Below are 10519 nucleotides of genomic sequence, written 5' to 3' on the forward strand. Positions count from 1 at the left end.
ATGACACCACTGGCCTATATTTCCTCTCTAATGCCCTGAACTGAAAAACAACTGGTCCATGAAAATGGCTTGGTAAAAGTGAGTGCACATTTTGCAGACTCCTCTAAATGACGGTCAGTGAGAGGTTCTAAGAGGAGGGCCGGAGGCCGCTGAGGAGACAGCCCATTACCAGCGTCATTCTTACTGCAGCAGCTCACAATCACCAGGCTCTCTGCCGGCTCCTTTCCTATTTTTTTGCAATTCTTAGTCTCTGAAAGAAGCTGAAGTCTCGAAACCCAAATGTTCACCTACATCTTCTGTGATCTGTGCTATTCTGTATGAGTGGATGGTGTGTAAGTGTACAGAATAATGCCCCTGAGCTCTTGTTTTCCATTTGACTACCCTTCTCGCCTCTTCTCCTAGATGTTTGACCATAGATGTGATGAACTGGATCAAGTAGCAAAAAGGTTTCCATTGGTATCCTCATATCTCAGCTATACCGGAGATGATTTTATAGTAGATATTGATGTAATGCAGGTTTGTAATGTGTACTGTGGTAATGTGTCAAGTCTATATTGAACTGGTGACAGTAAGCATGCGTTAACAGTGCCAGTGGGGCTAGAAAGGTCAATTTTGAATTACAGTTAAGAGGGTTTTCTGTGTGATTAAATCTGCTTTTGGTTGGTTGCTTTGCCCCCGTGTCAACCAGAAGAGGAAGAGTCCCCCTTTTGAGACCTGGTTCCTCTTAAGGTTTCTTTATCTAGTTCTGAAGGAGTTTTTTTTTTCTGCCACTATCGCCTTAGTGACGCTCACTTGAGGCTAGGACCCCTGCAAAGCTGCTTTGTGCCAGTACTGCTGCATTCAAAAAAGCATTAAGTAAATAAAGCTGTATTGAATTGAACAGTATGACTCCCTTTAAAAGTAAATCAGTAAGCTCCAGTGATGTGAACACATTCTAACCAAGTGATCTCTCTTTGTCTATTGTTGAGCAAAATCGGTAGGTTGATATATAGTGATTTCATGATCTGTAGATGAAAACTTGCTGTGTGATTTCTCACTCTACAGGATTCTCATCCTGTGTCAGAGGACGACTGTATTACTCCCAAAACAAATGGATGGTTGCTATCAGTGTTCTGCTGGGTTTAAACTCCTATTGTAATACCTGCAGAGATTGCAAGATTGGTTCTTGTCGTGGGATACTTTTTTATCGTGTGGTCATTTTGATTGGTTAGTAGTAGCATATCTCTGTATACACAATGTCAGCTTTTCAAGATCAGGATGTAAGAATCCTGAGACAGGTGTTTGTATGCTTTCCTATAGAGCCACATCCTGAAGCTCAGTCTTCCCCATGTTTTCCTGTCATACATTGTAGCAGGTAAATGTCTCTATTGGTCTCTTTTAATAAACCAAACTGTGTTTTCTTAAACCCACACAATGTCCTGAAGATTCTGTCCTAAATTGCATGGCATGGCAAGCAATTAATTAGCTAAATTCTAATTCAGTCCTGTAATGTTAACCAAAGCCCTGCTTACAGCTCACCACAGTGCTATCACTGCAGCACAACACTGGCATTCCTTTTCCATATATTATTGCACTTTCATTCCTTCCCAAATACCGTTCAGATGACTAAGATACAGCACTTGATGTGTTCCATTAGAGCCATTGTCTACACGGCTGCCCTCTGATCTCTTTGATTATTATTGTAATTACCAGAGCTGCTCACAAACCACGGTGAACCTCCTCTAAGCTCGCACTTATTCTTTTAGCAGGATCTCAAGAGAAACCTACAGACGGTAATTACCAGGTAGTTCCCTTGAAAGTAACTTTGGGATAAATGCTTTGCTTAAGGCTGAAATAGTAACAGGAATCCTTCATTCATAGTCCTGTAGCTACAGGGTTAACGTGACCCTTACTTAACCACACAATCAATCACTGTTATCTCTCTGACCACATCCAGTGATGGCTGTAGATAGACCTGTGCTTCCATCCTCTGGGAGCTTTCATCCACCGATTTTCAACATGAGTGGAGCCGGTGAAATAGGTGAACATGTTATAATGGGCTTGAGTACAAATGGTAAATGGTGCTCTAGTTTTGTGTAATTCCATGTATACTGTCTCTTTAATCTCCTTTGTCTTAAAGGGAACCTCAACAATTGTGGGAACTGCAGTTCTCTCTGGCTTGTTTACGTTCAGAAGCTCTTTTAGGGCGGAATGTTATGTTAGAAGTGAAAACATTACTGGTGTTTGTATTTGGCCGAAGCTTAATTTAAGTTTTTATTTGCTGTTTGAATTACCACAGAAACTTGTAAATCGAGTTGTTTAGTTTTATGACATGCAGTTAGCAGTCTCCAAAATGTAGAGTGGGTTCCTACCTAAATAATTTGAAAGCAATATCCTCATCTCTTTCAAAGTTTGGAGGTAGCTTTGCCATTTCACTGCAGTGAGCAGGGAGAGAGTAAGCCTAGCATGTCTGACTGAGTCACTTTGTTTTTTTACTTGTTTACTGACACCAGGGCTTCATAAACAAATTAGACTGGTTCCAACATGCAAACAGACTGGAGAGAAGCAAATAACTGCAATTTATATATTTGTATATATCCACTAGCTGTTGGTGTGGCATACCACTTGTCTCCACATCTCAAATATTTTCTGCTCATGACAGACACAGACAAAAGAACACAACCCAGCAAGTAAGAAATAAACCTAAATTCCACACCTCCTTACACAGCACTACTTCTAACACCTACCTCTGAAACATGATTTTAAAAAATGAGGTCATGCTGGATAAGATCACCTGCCAAATGCCATAATTTAAAATGATGCCATTGTGCACACCCACTATATGCATTCTCTCTAACAGCTTTGGAGTTACAAATGAATAGATCAGCACTATCCCTGTGTATTTCTTTTGCATTTCCTTTTTGACAAAGAATGAGTCAGCTTTGTTCGGGCTACAGGAGTTCAAAAAGACAGCGCTGAAATTTCGACTGCATCTAAGGAACTGGCATGTGGTAGACAGGGGCCATAAAACCTCTGCCTCATATCGAGCAGCTGTGTACTACCTCACCGATTTGGACAGGTAATTCCAGAACATTTAGCAGACCAGAAATTCACAGCGAGTACACAAGAAACAAGACTAGTCCAGTATCAGCAACCTACAGCCAGGAGCGTATATGTCAGCTTGAGTAAATGCTTTTGAATTATTTCTGTGACTTAGTGATAGCAAACTATTGCTAGATAGCAGCCTGATTTTTAAAATAATAATAATAATTATTGTTTTCTTTCAGATGTAATTATTATTTCAGAACATCATTTCTTTGCTTCATGGCAGTAATTATGTTCTTATCTATAAGTGTGTATATAAATCTTAAACACAGCACTAAGTGCCCCTCAAACAGCCAAAGGATGATTATTTGAAATCTGCCTCCTTCCCATAGAGAGCTTAAAATCAAATCTATATGAGCATCGAGAGCACTTGGGTTGGCTTTGCTTCACTCCTGCACATATTCCATCTCATCGTGCCTTGTGACGCACAGGCAGGCAGGCTTCCCTATCCCCAAAGCCCATGCTCTTCATGAAATGCCAGCACCATCAGCGCCTTTCACAATAATTACAAATATAACAGAGAAGATAAAGAGACATCTAAAGAGTCCCCATGGCAGTGCTGCACTCGCAAATCCCCAGCAATTGGTCCAATCACTCTCTTCTCAACACATGGTGTTCCGCAGTGGGCCGCAAATCCTCATTTCCATTTACTCACAGACATGCACACATATGTGCGCACAAAAGTCCGAACGAACAGGCTCGCACACATATAAACCAATTACTACAGTCCCTCTAATGAACTTGTTTGAAGATGGAGGCTAGACTATGCTGCTGAGTTCTCTGCAGCCTGTACAGTCTAATTTAGATTCATCCAAAATAAATAAATAAACTTTGCAGATAATTTGACAAGTCTTTAACAGCTCAGATTCCATGTTCAGGTGATTTGGTTACTAACAATAACTAGGGATGCCTTAAATTTTTATTTGCATTGTATACACCTACATTGATTTCACACTTCAAAATGATGCTTCTTTAAGGGTTCTTTGGTAAAGAAAATGGATTTATACAGAACCCTGAACACTTAAACTTTGCCCAGTGAAAGGGTTCTTTAGATTGATAGATAATGTGGTATGGATTGTTCTATTCAGCACCATTTAGAAAAGGGGTTTTGGTATGGCACCATACCAAAGGTTGTTGTAATAAGTTTTAGCACATTTTCCATGAATATGAAGAAGGCTTTTACAATGCAAAGGGCACTTTAATCATACAAAGAGATCTTCTAGTGTTCATGGTTCTATATGGAACCGTTTTCGTTACTAAAGAACCCTTGAAGGACCATCATTTTTAACACTGTACAAGACAGAGGTAGAATCTATTGATAGCCATAAACATGGGATCATAAGTGCTATTATGGAAAGAATATATAGTTTTTCATTGACTCCATTTAGATGAAGTTAATTTTACAATACTAATTAATTGATGTTGTAATAACTACTATGTGTTCTTTCTTTTATTTACTTTCCACTCCTACATGCAGTTATGTACAAGTTATTTATGTTTCCGGAGATGGTTCTGAATAATTTAGTTAACAAAAACCATTCAATAATCTATGAAAAAATTTAATAATAATAATAATAACACAGCAGACTCTCTCTATTCTTCCAAAGTGAGAAGACAGCTTAATGCTATGAGTCTGAGAGGATGTGCAGCAGTCAAGTACAAGACGTTACTGACAAAAGAAAAAAAAATACAGATCAAATAAATAATAATGTTTAGACACATTCTTGTGTTTTTAAAATAATGAACTGGCCACCCAGGAGTCCAGAATTAATTTGTAAATTGGGATTGGGAATACCTGGAATTGAAAAGAATCTACAACCAACTTCTAATCTATCCCTGTGCTGATAAACAGCTCAGCCAATGGGAATGAAAATAAATGAAGGATGGTCTTTGCCATTTGCACAGTGTGGTATATTATTTTGCTTGTACCACAGCGATTATATTTTGCCTGGGTTTCATTTTTGCAGGTTCTCTATAATGCAGCCCAGCAGAGAATAATAGAGAATGAACTTTTGGGCTTGTTAGAATCCCAGGCCTGTTGCGAGATCAGTGAGCTGTTATTGGGGTGCTGTATCTTTCAGTGGCCTGAGGGATGGAACAAACAGGCTTAAGCACCAAAGGCGAACAAGCTGTTGTTTAAGCTCTGCACTCCCAGAGCATATTCTCTTCATTATGCTGTCCTTTTGCCCCTCTTACTCTCTTTCTCTTTTTTCCTATCTCACTCTCTCCTGTTCCCGTAAAAACTCTCTTCTACACCAACAGAATAAAAACCATTTCAAAAGTAGGATGCTGTTGTACACACCTTATTTCTGTTTCCTCTCCATTTTTCACTTCTCAATTCCTTCTCCCCGTTTTCACATTTTGTGTAAGAGATCATTCCAGCAAATTGTCCATATAAATAAGAGCTCATTAAGCACTTTAACGGACTAGATTTGCATTCTTTGATTGTAATGACTTCTTATACTTGTAAATGCTTATAAAACGTTCATAATAGCATTTATAGGCGATCCTAAATCACTTTGATATTAGAAGGAGGTCAACATAGCATATGAGTGAGGTCAGAACACAATGCCCTGGGGACACTGTTATCATACACTGGGGAATATTCCAGAGTGGCGTTTAATTAAGGTCTGGAAAAAGGGGTGTGATATATACATTTCAGTTTGCACCTAAAGAGAAATGACAGCTGATAAAGTGGTGCTTGGGAATGAGAGATTTGAATAGATTTATAAACTAGATCATTCATTCATTCATGGTCTGTAACCGCTTATCTAGTACAGGGTCGCGGTGGGGCAGGAGCCTACACGGAATCACAGGGTGCAAGGTAGGAACACCCCCTTGAGGGTGTGCCAGTCCTTCACAGGGTGACACACACTCACACATCCACTCACACCTACGAACACTTTTGAGTCCCCAATCCACCTACCAACGTGTGTTTTTGGACTGTGGGAGGAAACCGGAGCACCCGGAGGAAACCCACACGGACACAGGGAGAACACACCACACTCCTCACAGACAGTCACCCGGAGCGGGAATCAAACCCACAACCTCCAGGTCCCTAGAGTTGTGTGGCTTAACTACACCAGACAGAAATAAAAAGATTGCCCCTCAGATGACACATTACACAATGGAGTGAAGTTTAGACAGTTTAAAACCATTGTCTGAAAATTAAGATTAGGTAATAAATTAAAACTGTGGAAGCATGAATGAGTGATAGGTTGTTTCCAAAAGACTGAATGAATTACTTACATTCACTCTATTAATTATAATAATATAGTATAGTATAATATTTTGATAAAGTTATATATGTCATACTGTTCATACAGCTTTACGTTTGAGCAACAAAAATAGAAGAACCACAAAATAACGGACAAAGACAACTCATTCAATCCAAGGCACATGAAAGGTCACATAAAAAAAAATGGATCAATTTAAAACATGATACAATAATAAAAGCATGCATTACACATAAGCACAAATAAAGAGGAATGTAGTGGACGAAGGCTCCCCAGTTTTATTTAGGGGACGTTTGGAATATCTAACAGACTTGCTGTAGAAGACCTAAGGGCTCGTGAAGGGACATAAAATGACAGAAACGGTGATATAAGAGGGTGCTAAACTGTTAAGAGCTTTCTCTACAAGTAGAAAGACTTTAAAATCAATTCTAAAATACAGTTGGAGTCACTGCAGTGTGTCTATAACAGAAGTAATGTGCGCTATACATTGCTTTAAAGGACTAGCAGATGAACTCTGAGTTGTCAGTGCCACCTGGTAGATTTGAAATAATAAGATTTCATCATATAAGCTGTGCTGTTTTTTTCTGTTTTATTTTAAATTGTGCTTTAAGTCTAGTGGTCTTGAACTTGGCAAATGTGTCCACATTTGCCTCGTTTTCACTGAGAATAGAATCTGATTCATCAGAGCTCAGTGCATTAAAATCCCACATACATACCTGAGCCCTGACACACACACAATCCTTCAGATGTGCCCTCTAAATAGCAGAGACATTAAAGAAAAATGGATATTGGCAGAGATGCGTTGAGTCATTTCGGAGGCATGTCCTTTAATTTCGTCTCACTCAATGAAGGTTATTGGACTTGTATTTGAAGAATGTTCCACTCCGAAATATAAAGGCTTTTATCAGGCCAGTCAGGTTCACTGGAGGCGATAAAAGGGCTTAATGTGATCGGACTAAAGAATTGTGCTGAGGCAAAGATAGTCAGGGTCAGTATCTAGCCTAAATGCAGCTTGGGGGACACTAAAGTTCAGCAGTAAATGGGGTTTGAATTGAGTCTCCAGGGAACCCATGCTGAAGTGCACTCTAATGAGCAGCTTCGATGTAGGTTGTCTCAGATCTTTGTGTTTCTTAGCCTTTCACCAGCATGTAGTAGCACCCCTTCATCCTCATTACTGTAATCCTCACCGAAACAACTGGAAGACCAGGATGCACCGGGAGCTGCTTCTGAAATGAGTTTTCAGTGACTTCCAGCCTTCTATCCATCAAAGATGCTGGAGCAAGAGTGGAATTTCTTGTTCAGATGGGATTTGGAATTGCAATATCCCTGCAGAGTTCTCCTGATGCTCTCAAATGTATGAACTTAATGACTGGAACTCTCACGGAGGGGCAACAGGTAGTCTTGCCACCACAAAGCTTCCGGGTCTTGAAGGCCTGGATCCAATCCCAGCCTCACACTGTTGCCTCTCCAACAAAACAGCTGATGTGCTATGAGTGTACTGCTGCGGACTGGCTACCATCACATCCTGCAGGTGGATGCTGCACGTTGGTGGTGGTTGAGACTGTAAAGTACTCTGAGTGTTTGGAAACCCTCTATAAGTTTAGATAAATGAAGGGTGGTCTCTGAATTTTGCACCAAATAACCAAAACATGGCTATTTTGCCAGCTGTATTTTGACTATCTATTTTGACTTCTGTATTGTTCTGACAGAGAAATTTTTCATCTTCATCTCCAAGCGTCGTGACTCCTTTTCCTCTCTCTCTCTCTCTCTCTCTCTCTCTCTCTCTCCCTCTCTCTGTCTCTGCTGGTGTTTTACTGTAGCTAAGTGCGTAATGCCTTAGACTTGCCATAGAATGCAGTCTAAACCTCGAATACTGCAACGCGGGCTAACGGGAGATTTAGTGTGTGTGTGTGTGTGTGTGTGTGTAGTTGTAGGGACCGAAACCTGCGTATACACTCACATTGAGAGGACTTGTCTTCATTTAGGGCACCATGATTTAAGTTGGTCCCCACAAAGTAGTAGTCGTTATGGTTAAGCCTCAACGAAATGAATGTAAGTCCCCACAATGCATGGAAGCATACCTGTGTATAAGTGTGCTTTTGTGAGCTGCGTTAAGTTTGCAGCGCGGTGTGAAGCACACACACACACACACACACTGCCGAAGGCATTTCTGTCATAAACGTACCACTCAGTGCCACACATTCAGACCGCTGTCAGAGAGTGATGCACAGCCCCCTCCCCCTGCTTCTCTCTCTCTCTCTCTCTCTCTCTCTCTCTCTCTCTCTCTCTCTCTCTCTCTCTCTCTCTCTCTCTCTCTCTCTCTCTCTCTCTCTCTCTCTCTTCTCTCTCTCTCTCTCACACACACACACTTGCGCTAATGAATGCATCGCGTTATCTTAATGACTCCCCCTTCAATGCCCCCAGCCCCAAACACCCCGAGCGCGTGAGATTTACTTGGGGAATGACTGCAGCACTGCTCCAATAGAAAAAAAAAAATTAAAAAAAACGCTGCTGCCTATGGATTAAACCCTGTCTTAGACTAAACTGCAATACCCGTTGTGTTCCACTATTACCACCAAGTCACTGAGGCTGCGTCCCACACCGCACACACACACACACACATACCACACAGACTGTAAGGAAATAGTGCACCACTGTCAGAAGTGAAGTGAGACCGGCTGGTGATTGGTGCCATCCCTTCATGATGCAATTAAGGCGAATGGAGCAGTTACTGAAGCGAGGGATCTAGATATGGAACTATTTCTTTTTCCCTACGCCTTATGAAGTCATTCCCACGCCCGGCGAAGTCGCTCGCATGCCTTTAATCCATTATTCTGGGATGTCACCAGCACGGTTCCGCTGAAGTGCATTATTCACTGGTGCAGCTGCTACGCGAATGTGGTTTGGGACGCAGCCGTATGATCTAGGTTTAGGCGTAAAACTGGTCCCGAGAAACAAGCTCTGGAAGTTCCACTAGCCTCAGACCCGTGGTGTTAGAGATAGGGTGAAGGAGTGAAGCCAACTTGCTAGACACTGCAGGAGAGGCTGGAGCAAGAGCACCGTGCCAGAGCTGTGCCTGTTCAGACGCCCCCCAGAACGAGTCCCTGAACTTCAACATAGTGCACGTTTTTTTTAAGGCAGAGAAAGTGAGAAGATGAAAGATGAGCTTACCCCCCAAATCACCAAGCTCCTGAAACAGATCCGAGCAGATCAGAGCCCGATGAGAGGGAGCATCACACCGCCGGAGCGCGCGCTAAACACCCCCCTCGTCTTCCAGTCAAAAGCAGGGAGAGCAGGGAGAGAAGGAGCGATGGAGCAGTGAACTATCCAGACGAGCTCGTGTTTTCACCAGGGTGAATTAATCCGGGGTAGAGACGCATGCTGGCCGCAGTTAAAGTGTTCACAAGGCGCGGGGGTCTCTCTCTCAGGGAGGACAAGGGGGGGGGGCAACTTGAGCAGGAAAACTGAAGGGATGAGTAAGAATGGGATGAGATACGACGGAATGGGTCTTTCCTCAGTGAAGAAGTAAGTGGGTGCGCGCGGCGCGTGTCACGGACGCCCCCCGCCGCGGCCGCGGAGCCCAGCCATCTCCCGCCGCTGTGGGGTCTTTCACAAGTATTCCTCCTGCGCTAGCACATCCGACCCTTGAAGGAGGGTGGTGGGTAGTGGAGGGGGCTTTTTTTCTTTTCTTTTTTTCTCGAGCTGTGTGCACACTCGCAGACCCCCGTGCGGTCCCCGCGGTCCTAAAGCCTCGAGCGCGCGGACGTCAAAAGCGTGCGGCCAGCATCCATCGCGAGCGGAAAAGGGAAGGTGAGAAGATGAGGGAGAAAAACAAAACAGCAGCAACAACAACAACCAAAATAAAAACAATTACAAATAAAAATAAAACAAAAAACAAACGAAAAAGAAAATCAAGGCTGGAACGCCGTCTTCTGGCCGGGGGTCGCGTCCCGTACGGCGGCTGCGGCTGCGGCTGATGAAAGTTGAAGGTGTCGAGATGTCGACTCCATCCTCCTCCTCCTCCTCCTCTTCCTCCTCCTCCTTCTTTTCAGTGAGCAGCAGCGCTGTAGTCCGGGCGAAAGGATACACGCACTGCCGCCCAATGGAATCAGCGGAGAAGGCTCGCGCGTCGGTTAAGGCAACGAGAGCGCGCGCTCCGTCTACACCTCCATCACTCACGCGAGTCGCCGTTAGCACGT

General features: G+C 42.7%; 1 protein-coding gene across 1 annotated transcript in view; it reads right to left on the reverse strand.

Annotated features, from left to right (window-relative positions):
* Positions 1-10099, reverse strand: part of LOC136678359 (interleukin-1 receptor accessory protein-like 1-B) — a 479144-nt gene extending 469045 nt beyond the window's left edge. The window contains exon 1 of the mRNA XM_066656394.1: positions 9492-10099. The gene's annotated coding sequence lies outside the window, so the exon portion shown is untranslated. The remainder of the gene's footprint in view (positions 1-9491) is intronic.
* Between the last annotated feature and the right edge of the window lie 420 nt (positions 10100-10519).

This window comes from Hoplias malabaricus, chromosome Y (assembly GCF_029633855.1).
Source record: "Hoplias malabaricus isolate fHopMal1 chromosome Y, fHopMal1.hap1, whole genome shotgun sequence".
NCBI classification, from domain to species: domain Eukaryota; kingdom Metazoa; phylum Chordata; class Actinopteri; order Characiformes; family Erythrinidae; genus Hoplias; species Hoplias malabaricus.